We start from the raw sequence: 12,610 nt of genomic DNA, 5'->3' as shown, positions 1-12,610 counted from the left end.
TTCATCATTTCCTTTTCCAGCTCATTTTACAGATGGTGAAACTAAGGCAAACAAGATTAAGTGACTTAGCCAGGATCACACAGCCAGTATAAATAAATAGGCAAATAGATGAATAAATAAACAAACAAACAAATAAGTATGAGTGTGTATAGTGGGTTGTTAAGAATCAAGGATCTGGGTATTTATTGTCAGTGTGGAAATTTCCTTTATGCAGATCAAAAGATCAACTCCAGCAGGAGCTGATATAGCCTTCGAAGGCTGCCCTGGTGGTGATGAGCCTCTCTGATTTTAATCTGGTCCTCAGAATGTAAAGTATCCAGCCTGTCCTTGGGCTATACTGAAATCCTTTCCAGGCTAGCAGAAACTTCTAGACCTTTCTTCTCCCAGAATACTGAGTTAAATCACATGTAAGGTCCTGAAGGAGGATTTTAGTAGCTAAAAGATTTTGATTACTCTCTAATTGCTCCATAATAAGCTTTCTGAGGGTAGACACTTTAATTTCATGAACCAAATTGTATGGGCAGAAGTGATGCTGGGATATGAAGAAAAAAATAAAGCCAGAGATTATAGTCCACTGGGAGGATACAATATGTACAGAGATAAGTGAATGCAAACCATTTATATAGCGTGGAGAGAGACCTTGGAAGTCACATTTTACAGAGGGAGAAACTGAGGCCAAGAGAGACAAAGTGATTTGCCCAAGATGATAGTGACAGAGCTCCCTTTTCTATTTGTTGTGGGCAAAGTGCCTTGTAAACCTCAAAGTATAATGGTTTTGAGGACTGTTATTAATTATAATGATACATGAACCTTTGTGACCTTTGCTTGTTCAAAGGTTTATATTTAGTCTTTCTCCTTTTAATGAAGGTAGGCAATGTGTTACTGTGGAGAGAGGGTCAACCTTGGAGTTGGAGACTCTTGGGTACCCTGATATTTACTGTCTGTGTGACTATGGGTAAGTAATTTAACTTACCAGGGTTTCTAGACAACTTTCTAAGACTCTAAGTTATAGATGAAATTCTATCTTATACCCCCCCTCCATCAAAGATGAAGAAGATAAAAGGAAAATGAAAAATGTTGGAGGGATTGTGGGATAAAAGACACACGTGCTCTGTTGGTAGAGCTGTGAATTGGTCCAGCAGTGTGGAACAATGACCTTCAAATTATTAACTTGTGAATACCTTTTGCCCCAGCCATACCAAAGAGATTTTTAAAAGAGGTGATGAGGAAGAATCTGCATATTCAAAAACATTTCTAGCAGCTCTTTTTATAGTGGCAAAGAACTGGAAACTTAAGAGTGTATCCGATAATTAGGTAATGGATGAAGAAATTATGATGTATGGATATAAATCAAATACAATTGCATCTTGACAAATGATTTTTTTAAAAAGTTATTTCAGAGATACCTGAAAAAAACTTATATGGACTGATGCATAATGAAGTGAGTAAAATCAGGAAAATAATTTATACAATAATAACTTTATAAAGACAAACAACTTTAAAATACTCTTGTTCTAATCAATTTCAACAACTAATGATGATTCCAGAGGATTGATGTCCCACCTCCTGATTCAAAGATGAAGGATTCAATGTACATTTTAAAATATGGCCAATGTAGGAATTTGTTTTGCCAGACCATGTATACCTGTTATAAAGGTTTTGTTTTTCTTTTCCTTTTCAGTGGGAGCAGGGAAGGAGAAAAATAGGAGGAGAAAGAAAGAAATACTTAATTGACAAAATAAAATAAAACAAGAGCTGTTAGAGATCAGTTGCTGAACTGTATTGGTAAAGAGTTTCCATATAGAGAACTTTCCCACACTGAAGAAATCCTAGTTCTAGATTTTAAAAATATATATGAATATATAATTACTTCACATATGTTAGTGTCATTTTACTAAAAAAAAATCATAAGCTTCTTGAAAGAATGTACTATAAATTAAACTTTTTAAATAAATACCCATCTAGGTATCCTGGCTTAGTGGATGGTGAGCTGGTGTGAGACTCATGGAGACCTGGATTCAAGACCTCTCTTTGACACACATTGGCTATGTGACCTGGAGGAAATCACAACTTTTAAGTGGCCCAGGCAGCTCTCTGACTATGGGAAAGAAAGTTCATCTTCGGACCCACACTTAACACCACATACCAAGATAAGATCAAAGTGGGTCCATGATTTAGGCATAAAGAATGAGATAATAAATAGAATAGAGGAACAGAGGATAGTCTACCTCTCAGACTTGTGGAGGAGGAAGGAATTTGTGACCAAAGGAGAACTAGAGATCATTATTGATCACAAAATAGAAAATTTTGATTACATCAAACTAAAAAGTTTCTGTACAAACAAAACTAATGCAAACAAGATTAGAAGGGAAGTAACACATTGGGAAAACATTTTTACAGTTAAAGGTTCTGATAAAGGCCTCATTTCCAAAATATATAGAGAACTGACTCTAATTTATAAGAAATCAAGCCATTAGGGGCAGCGAGGTGGCGCAATGGATAGAGCACCAGCCCCGAAGGCAGAAAAACCTGAATTCAAATCTGTCTCAGACACTTAACACTTCCTAGCTGTGTGACCCTGGGCAAGTCACTTAACCCCAGCCTCAGGAAGAAAAAAAAAAAGAAAAAGAAAAGAAATCAAGCCATTCTCCAATTGATAAATGATCAAAGGATATGAACAGAAAATTTTCAGATGATAAAATTGAAACAATTTCCACTCATATGAGTGTTCCAAATCACTATTGATCAGAGAAATGCAAATTAAGACAACTCTGAGATACCACTAACACCTGTCAGATTGGCTAAGATGACAGGAACAAATAACAATGAATGTTGGAGGGGATGTGGGAAAACTGGGACACTGATGCATTGTTGGTGGAGTTGTGAAAGAATCCAACCACTCTGGAGAGTAATCTGGAATTATGCCCAAAAAGTTATCAAACTGTGCATACTCTTTGATCCAGCATTGCTGCTACTGGGCTTATATCCCAAAAAAATACTAAAGAAGGGAAAGGGACCTGTATGTGCCAAAATGTTTGTGGCAGCCCTTTTTGTAGTGGCTAGAAACTGGAAGATGAATGGATTCCCATCAATTGGAGAATGGTTGGGTAAATTATGGCATATGAAGGTTATGGAATATTATTGTTCTGTAAGAAATGACCAACAGGAGGAATACAGAGAGGCTTGGACTTACATGAACTGATGCTGAGTGAAATGAGCAGAACCAGGAGATCATTATACACTTCAATAACGATACTGTATGAGGATGTATTCTGATGGAAGTGGATATCTTCAACATAGAGAAGAGCTAATCCAATTCCAATTAATCAATGATGGACAGAACCAGCTACATCCAGAAAAGGAACACTGGAAAATGAGTGTAAACTGTGAGCATTTTGTGGTTTTCTCCCAGGTTATTTTTACTTTCTAAATCCAATTCTTCCTGGGCAACAAGAAATTCGGTTCTGCACACATATATTGTATCTAGGATATACTATAACACATTTAACATGTATGGGACTGCCTGCCATCTAGGGGAGGGGGTGGAGGGAAGGAGGGGAAAATTCATAACAGAAGGGAGTACAAGGGATAATGTTGTAAAAAATTACCCATGCATATGTACTGTCAAAAAAAGTTATAAGTATAAAATTAATAAAAAAAATATAAAAAATAAAAATGAAAAAAATAAGTTGATCTGCTTTGGTAGAGAAAGTTCCTTTCAAGGGCTTCTTTATCCAGATGAAATTATAGAATGGTTCAAAAAAATGTCTGACATATGTTGTCAATTCAATAAATACTTTGTGAATTGAAGTGACTTAAACTTTATGATATAGTGTTTCCATTGATCTGAACTGGAAGTAGGAGAACTAAATTTTGGTCCCAGACCTGTCATAAACTCACTTTATGAGCCTGGACAGATCACTTCTTACGATTCCGTTTCCTCCCCCATAGGCTAGATTGGATGTCCTCCACAATCCCCTAGTTTTAAAATTTTGTGAACTTATGAGTACATTCATCTTCTCAAGAAGGTCAAAGGGGACCAGGTACTAGATCCTTAAAAAATCTCAAGCAAATTGGGTGAGGAATAGAACTAACTAGACCATGGCTTCTGGGAGGAATTTTACACTGTACCCAGGCCCAGGGCTTCAAGGGCATCTGGCTTGGGGAGGGGCCAAGGTTACAGACCTCCTGCTGCTGGGAATTGACACATATACCCTACTTGGCTGGGGAGAGAGAGAGACAGAGACAGAAGCAGAGGCAGAGAGACAGAGACAGAGACAGAGAGTCACAGACACTGGGGTCTTGAACCCACAAGTACTTTTCCCCAGGATTCATTGTGATTTTAAACAGAGGATCCTACTCTGCTTTGTTCTCCTTTGGAAATGTTCAATCTAAGGCCAGGGGTCTGTCTTCAGGAAAAATGGGCCACTGGGTATTAATAGCTACCCTCTTCGGGCCCCTGTTGATAAGAAAGGAATTCTGTCCTAACAGCCAGGATCTTGGAGGTGTCATTATAGTTCCAAATCTCCAGTCCCCAGTGGAAGGCCTCTAGCAGCTCTGAAGAGGAAGAGGAAAGGGGCAAAGTCTTGAGGGAAAATTCCCAGTTGGGAAAAAAAACAAAGAATCTAGAAGCTCTGCATTGGCCTGCCAGATGAGTGATCTGCCCCAGTTTCTTAAGCTTCCAAGAACGGTGTTAAGGTCAATGGGTGGGGGCTTCCTGGAAGCATTGAACCCAGTTGCTGCTCCAGAGAGACTCTAACTTGCTTGTTGGCTCCCTGGGGCCTCTCGATAGCCCCTGGGGGTGCAGGGCCAGAGGCCAACATTGCTGGGGGGTCCTGGCTCAGTCTTTGGCTCTCCCATGGTTCCTAGGGCTGAGGGAATCAAGTGACAGTAACATCTGCTCCTGCCTGGGAAAAACACAGCTGCTGTTTAAGAGGAGGACCTATAGCTCCCTTCTCCAACTACATGGTGTCCCTGCCCCCATCTCCTAATAAAAGTGACATCATTTCAGGATTAGAAAGAATCTTAAAAGCATAGACTATCAGAGCTAGAGGGGATTTTAAAACCCAAAATAACAGATCTGGAAAGGGACTTTGAATCCAGAATAACAGAAACTGAGAAAGGCCTTAGAACAGAGAATGTCAGTGCTGGGAGGGCCCTTAGAACTCAGGATGTCAGAGCTGGAAGAGAACTTTAAAACACCATTCACTCCAAACTTTTCATTTTGCAAGTAAGGAAACTTGTCTAAAGCTCTGGCAGCAGATCTGCTAAGTGTCTGCATATTGCACCTTATTATTATCACCACCAGCCGACCTCCAAGATTCATTTTTCAGTCTGATCCAGCTAATTGCTCTCAGTCCTCTTTGTTTCCAACCTGGCTGCATTCTTTGGGACTTCTTCATGTCCTAGGAACCTTTTCATTCTGTATCTACTTGAGGCCTAGAACTCATAGCTGGAACTTTTGCTCCTGAAGGCTCTCCATTGCTCAAATTAGAGATAGAAAATCTCCTTCCAAAATTCCATTTAAGAAACCTTCATTTCCCATATACCCCTCTGGACTTCTTTATCATGGCCCAATCTAGATAGCTCCCAACTCCCCAGCTTTTTAGCTTCCTTTTATGTGTTCTCTTTTCCCCACTAGATTGTAAGCTATTTCAGGGAGGACAGGTTTTCTCCTTTCTTTGGATCACCTAGCTCTTAACACAAAACCTAACACAAAGTAGGTACTCTTCTCAAAGCCCAGATTTCTAGATTCAAATCTAGTCCTTTTCTCTATTTTCCCCTTTCCCTTCCTTTCTTCCAAATGATTCCTCAGTAGTAGATGTAGAAAGAATATTGTTGTCTAAGGACTTTGACAGGCATTTATTAGGTATCTACTGTGTACAGAGTCCTGTGTTTTGTATTGGGTAGAGGAGAGCAGGTTGAGTAGACAAAAAGTTTAGGGAAGATATAGTCCCTTCCCTTTGGGGGCATTTAGTCTAGTGGGGGGTGTTCCAAGCAATAAGGTAATTGCAGTACTCAGTGATGCCACAAGAGAAAGCATGGCATAGTAGAATGAACCCTGCTTGAAGTAAGCAGAGACTTGAGTGAATTCTGCCTCTGATATTAAGTAGGGATGTGATTTTAGGGAGTAACAATTATAACACCTACCTCACAGGATTGGTGTTAAAGTGTTTTGCAGACCTTAAAATTATTTTTTAAAAATTTTTATTTATTTAATATTTTCCCTAGTTATATTCAAAACATGTATTTTTTTTTGTTTTTAAAAATGTTAAGTTCTACGTTCTTTCCCTTATCTCCACCCCCAATTAAGAAACCACACAATGAAGAACATTTCCTTAAAAGTCAAGTTGATCTCCCACCCAAAAACCGTCAAGAAAAATTAAGTTAGAGAGAGAGAGAGAGAGAGAGAGAGAGAGAGAGAGAGAGAGAGAGAGAGAGAGAGAGAGAGAGAGAGAGAGAAAGAGATGAGAGAGACAGAGAGACAGAGAGACAGAGAGAGAGAATGCTTCAATCCATATTCAGACACACTCAGTTCCTTTTCTGGGTATGGATAGGATTTTTCATCACAAGTCCTTCATCCTAGAACATTGTTATTTGTATACAGTGCATTTCACTTTGCTTGAGTTCATGGAAGACTTTCTAGATTGCTGTATTTTTTTTTTAAGTATCCATGCCTAGTAGTGGTATTGTTAGGTCAAAGGATATGCATTATAGTCATTTGGGTACAGATTGTATCTTTTGATCACTTATCATTTGGGGCATCAGACCTTAAAATTCTAAAGAAATGCATTTACTTGCATCTTTATGGATTATGACAAGTGGACAAGAGAAGGATAGTATAGGTCTTGAGGAAGTGATTCTCCCTAGGGAAGGCTGGTTTAGGGGAATTAGAGAAAACTGTCTAAATGAGATGGTTTTGAGACGGTTTTGATGATAAGCTTCTAAAGGATACATAGAATTTTTGCATCCGGAGGTGAAGTGAGCAGTGGCAATCATTTTGAACAAAGTCACTAAGGTGGAGTTGGGAAAGAGTGAGCATGTGCTGAAAGGAGACTCCTCCAGTTTGGCTAGACTTGCTCTCCTTGGATTCAAAATACAAATACAAAACATAGGACTCTGTACACAGTAGATACCTAATAAATGCATGTCAAAGTTGAAGGTGAAGATGTCCTTAGGAAACAAAATTCTTTGTACATCTACTACTGAGGAATCATTTGGGAGAAAGGAAATTTAAAATAAAAGGAAAATGATCCATATGTACAAAAATATTCATAGCAGCTCTCTTCTCAGGTCAAAAATATTGGAAATTGAGATGCAGGATGACCATCAATTTCAAGCTGCACAAGGAGATGATGTAGAAGGCAAGGCCAGACCACAATTCAAGTGAAGAGTCTGGGTATTTAGTGATTCCACATGAGTAGACAGTGTGATCCAGCATCTGGGAAAGGTAATTTGATTTTTGGCTATACTGAGAGGCACCATGTCCAGGGTAAAGGAAGGTTCCATTGTACATTGTCCATATATGGAGTGCAGTGCTCAGTCTTTTAGGAAAAAACATTTATTTATAAGCTGGAGTACATCCCTTTAGAATAGAAATTCTTAGAGAACAGGGACCATTTATTTGTTTTTGCCTTTATAGGCCCATTGCCTGACCCTTAGTTGCTGCTTAATAAATGCTTGTTCATTGATTGATTAAGCATCCAGAGGTGAACAACCAGAATGGTGAAAGGCCTAGAGCTCATGAGGATTATTTATAGGAATCAGGAAGTTTAATTTAGAAGGGAGAAGACTGGGGAAATATGACTGCTTGTCTTCAAGTATTTGTAAGAGTAGCTTGTGAAAGAAGAATTAGGCTTGCTCTGCTTGACCCCAAGGGGATAGTCCTAGGAGCAAAGGAGGGGAGTTACAGATTGGCAGATTTAAGCTTGATATGAAAACAAACAAATAAACTACTTCTAGCAACAATTAGAGTTGTCCTAGAAAGGAATAGACTGCTTTAAAGGGGAGGGACTCACTGGTGATCTTCCCGTGGAAGCTGTATGTTCACTAGAAATAGAAAGGATTTCTGCTCAGACACAGGCCTCTGAGAACTCTTCTGACCCTGAATTTCTGTGAATCTGGCTCCTGGCTCCTGGGTCAGGGCCCTTTCCACTGCACAACTCATTCTTTTTGAAGAAAACAACAGTGGCTTGAGTGTCTGGACACTCTGTCCCATCTCCTGGAACTAGGACAGAATAAAAGCAAGAAGATGGGCACCTTTCCCACGCTGCCTCTGCCTCTGCCTGGTTCTTTTATACAACAGCTTGTTGCATTTCCTGACTTTAGTTTCCAGAAATACTGTAAACATCTTGCTGTGACCTCCACAAAAGCACCGTTCCTAATGTTTATTGATGGCCCATTATGGTAATCATTTCTCGTGCTATTCCTTTTTTTAATTTTTTTTTTTTTGCTATTCTAGTATTTGTAGCATAATATTGTATGCTTCAGGCTAGGATTCCTCTATATGTGATCTATTTCCTATTGATATGTGATCTCTCTTTTTTTTTTTTTTCAAGTAGCTATAAAATGTGCAATGGATAAAGTCCTGGTCTTGAAGTTAAAAAGACTTGAATTCAAATCCTGCCTTATATCTCATGCCTTTACCCTAGACAAGCCATTTCTATTTCCTCAGTTTCCTCATTTGTAAAATGTATCTTTAAAGGATTTTTGTGAGAATAAAATGGTGATGTGGGACTGAAGCTTGGGAGACCAATTAGTTGGGTTCATAGGTTTGGAAGTCATCTCCATAAAGATGAGATTGAACCTATGAGTGCTAGTGAGATCATCAAAAGAGAAGCTGTGGAGAAAAAAAAGAGGGCCCAAGAAAGCATTTTGGGGATTTCCACACAAGTGGAACAGAACATGAGTGATAATTCAGCAAAAAAAAATATTGAGAAGAACAAGTCAGACAGGTGGGAGGACACCCAGCTTTTCTTGTCAGAAAAGCTAAGGGAGAAGGAAGTACAGGGAGGCTGGGGGTGTCAATAGTGTAAGAAATTACATGCTGAGCGAAGCAAGCAGAACCAGGAATACATTGTGCACAATAACAGCAAGAATGTGTGATAATTAACTATGAAGGACTTGGTTCTTTTCTCAGTGGTTCAGTGATCCAAAGCAATCTCAATAGACTTTGGACAGAAAATGTCATCGGCATCCAGAAAAAAGAGCTAAAGAGATTGAATGTAAATCAACACGTGCTATGTTCTATTCTTTTTTCTGTTTTTTTTTTTAATCTCTGCCATGGTTTTTCTGTTTTGCTCTGATTTTTCTCTCCCAACATAATTCATAAAGCAATGTGTATTAAAAATAAATAAATAAATAAATAAAAAGTGTTAGAAATCACAGAGCAATTAAGGTTGAGCACTGAAAAAAGGCATCAGATTTGGCCCCCCAAAAATGGCTTGTCAACCTCAAAGAGAATCATTTCGGTCAAGTGGTGGGACCTAGAAGCCAAATCTCAAGTGATTAGAAAATGAGTGAGAGGTGAGAAAGTGTAGGCAATGAATATAAATTGCTTTTTTCCTGGAGTATAGATTTGTAGACACAGGAGCTGATAGTATAAAGAGATTGGCTCTTTGCTACAAAGGATGAGAGATTTAGAATTGGGTTTAAAATGAATCTAAAGACTCCTTAATTCAATCTCCTCAATATTTATAAATGAAGAAACTGAGGCCACAGGGGTTAAATTATTGGTCCAAGGTCATTTACTGATAGGGATGGGATTTGAACTCAGGTCCTCCAATTCCAAAGCTTTCCATTACTACCAGGTTTCATACAGGTGTATGAAAGAGACTGAGGCAGGAGAAAAGAGTGTGGGACTTATAGTCAGAAAGACTCATTTTCCTGAGTTCAGATCTGGCCTCAGATTCTTGTTAGCCATATGATCCTAGGCAAGTCATTTATCCTGTTTGTTTCAGTTTCCTCTTCTGTAAAATGAGCTGGAGAAGGATGAGACAAATCCAATAACTTTTCCAAGAAAACCCCAAATGCAGTCATAGAATCTGACACAACTTTAAAAAAAATGACTGACTGATGAGATAGAGAAAGAGAGAGAATAAAGAAAAGAGGAGACAAAGACAAAAAGAGAGAGAGAGAGAGAGAGAGAGAGAAAGAGAGAGAGAGAGAGAGAGAGAGAGAGAGAGAGGAGAGAGAGAGAGAGAGAGAGAGAGAGAGAGAGAGAGAGGAGAGAGAAAGAGAGAGAGAGAGAGAGAGAGAGAGAGAGAGAGAGAGAGAGAGAGAGAGAGGAGAGAGAGAGAGAGAGAGAGAGAGAGAGAGAGAGAGAGAGAGAGAGAGAGAGAGAGAGAGATACATATAGAGAATGACCAAAAGGGGCAAGCTCCTGGAGGAGATAGAAGAAAATAGTGATTGAGGCTTTAAGGCATTCATCCTAGAGAGCCAATAGATTGGGTATTGGTCTTGAAATCAGGAGGACCTGGATTCAAATTCTACTTCAGACATTTACTAGTTTTGTGACCTTGAGCAAATCTTCATTCCCTCCCCCTATTAAATGAGGAAGTAGAATTTGATAGCCTTTAAATAGCCCTTAAATAAGCTCATCCCTATTTTAACCCTATAATCATATAACTTCCTATTATGAGCAATGTGTCCGTCATCCAGGAACCAGGTGAACTCAATATATTGAGGTTCATCCATCATCAGAGGATGGTCATTCATAACCATTCATGAAAACCACTTGCTAAGGCTCAGAGGGATGGAGATCAGCAGCAAAAGTGCTCCTGGTGATTGAAGATTCTGGGAGTATCTGGAGCAGAAAAAGTTGGAAAGGGTCCTAACTTGGGAAGCTCTCTGGGTTTGACTCCTAGCTGTGTAATCTTGGGTTAGCTTCTTGTCGTCTCTGGGTTTAAACATCAGTCTCTCCTCTTTTTCCATCCCTTATTCCCACTTTTCACTTCTTGTTGGAAAAATGAAACCAAAAATTAACATTCTTTTTTAAAGTGGTGACAATAATATTTTGATGACAATTTCAATATAATTAGTTTTGTTTATAATCCTACATATTTTATTTTATTCATTTTAAAACATTCTGAGATGTCCCGGGTTTCATCGGACTGACTACCAAAGTGGGTTCAGAATATAAAGGTTAAGAACCCTAGCCTAGGCCAAAGCTGCTTTTCCAAACCATCACTGCCAAATACCATTGTGTTCCCCTGCTACAATTTAAGCCTCATAAGGGCAAAGATTGTCTCCTTTTTATGAGGGTGTAGACCCTCGAATTGTGCCTAGTGAATAGTAGATGCTCATAAATGCTTGCCTATTTATGGACTGACATGAAAAATATTAAAATATGCTGCACTCTGCTCAGTCTCACACCACATCTGGACTTTCTTCAGATCCCTCAAATTCATAATAACTTCCAGGACTGGGTATGTTAGAGATTGTTTAACTAGCCTGGAAATGCAGCAGTTTAGAAGGGAAAGGCAGAGTGTTAAGCTGGACAAAGCCAGCCTTTCCGGCTGGGATGCCTATGTGATCTGCCTGCCATTGTGATAAAGTAGGACTAGCACCCTAAATAGCTCCCTGAGGGCTGGCCATTTTGTGTGACTCACTACTGAGAAGGAGCACGAGGGCTGGATGAAGGCCCATGGGAGACTTGTTTCTTGGTGTTTTGGAGATAGGGTGGGTGTGGGGGAAAGAAATGTGGTGGCTCATTGGCCAAGTCCAGGAGCTTTCATCTGAGAAGCTCTGAGATGGTTTTGTCTCTTTGACCTAAAGGAGCCCCTGGAGTAAGGATAGCCCCTCTTAGAGACACACAAGAGTGTCTTGAAACGTTGCTGAATCTATTCCTAGGGAGACACCTGAAAAATCATCATCCCCTGACATAATGACCAAGGTTGTCCAGGGCACACAAAAATAGCTCCAGGCCATCAGCAGATTTGTTCCTCTCCAAATCACCAATAAATCAACTATCAGTTGTTTGAGTCCTGAATAAACATCATTGTCTCCTTAGTACTCTGGGGAAATAATAGAGGGAGCAGAGTCCAGGATCTGAAATCTGAGCTCTCTTCTCTAGGAATGGGTGCTCTAGCTAACCCAAGGGTTAATGGTGATGGAAGCATTTTGTAAATCTTAATGTGGGAGGAGGATAGAGGAGGAGGAGGAAAACTAGAGCAAGAACAAGAATGAGGATAAGAAAGAAGATGATGATGATGAAGATGAAGAAGAAAGAGAAGTCAATCAATATTTATTAAGTCTCTACTGTATGCAGGGAACTATCCTAAGTCCAGAGGATGCAAAGAGGTCAATGACTTCCCTTCCCTCAAGAAGCTCAAATCTGACAAGGGAGACAACAGCAAACAAAAATATACACATAATCTACATAAGAGATAAAGAGGAAATCATTTAAAAAGAGAAGGTACTAGAATGATAAAAGGCTAGGGAAGGCTTTCAGTACAAGAAGGAAATTTAGTTGGGACTTAAAGGAAGCCAAGTAGGTTAATACTGGAGTAGAGGAGGGAACGTGTTCCAGGCATGGGGGACTGCCAGAGAGAAGACCTGACATTGAGAGATGGAGGATCTTGTTAGTCATTCAAACAATCTACGATCGTTT

The 12,610-nt window shown here is 39.4% G+C and overlaps 1 long non-coding RNA gene across 1 annotated transcript in view; it reads left to right on the top strand.

Moving 5' to 3' along the window:
* LOC141563941 (uncharacterized) overlaps positions 1 to 3,534 on the top strand; it is a 46,408-nt gene extending 42,874 nt beyond the window's left edge. The window contains exon 6 of the long non-coding RNA XR_012488543.1: positions 1,966 to 3,534. This is a non-coding gene — a long non-coding RNA (uncharacterized LOC141563941). The remainder of the gene's footprint in view (positions 1 to 1,965) is intronic.
* Positions 3,535 to 12,610: the final 9,076 nt, after the last annotated feature.

This window comes from Sminthopsis crassicaudata, chromosome 3 (genome assembly GCF_048593235.1).
Source record: "Sminthopsis crassicaudata isolate SCR6 chromosome 3, ASM4859323v1, whole genome shotgun sequence".
In the NCBI taxonomy this organism is placed as follows: Eukaryota; Metazoa; Chordata; class Mammalia; order Dasyuromorphia; family Dasyuridae; genus Sminthopsis; species Sminthopsis crassicaudata.
This window is presented reverse-complemented; position numbering and strand designations above follow the sequence as displayed.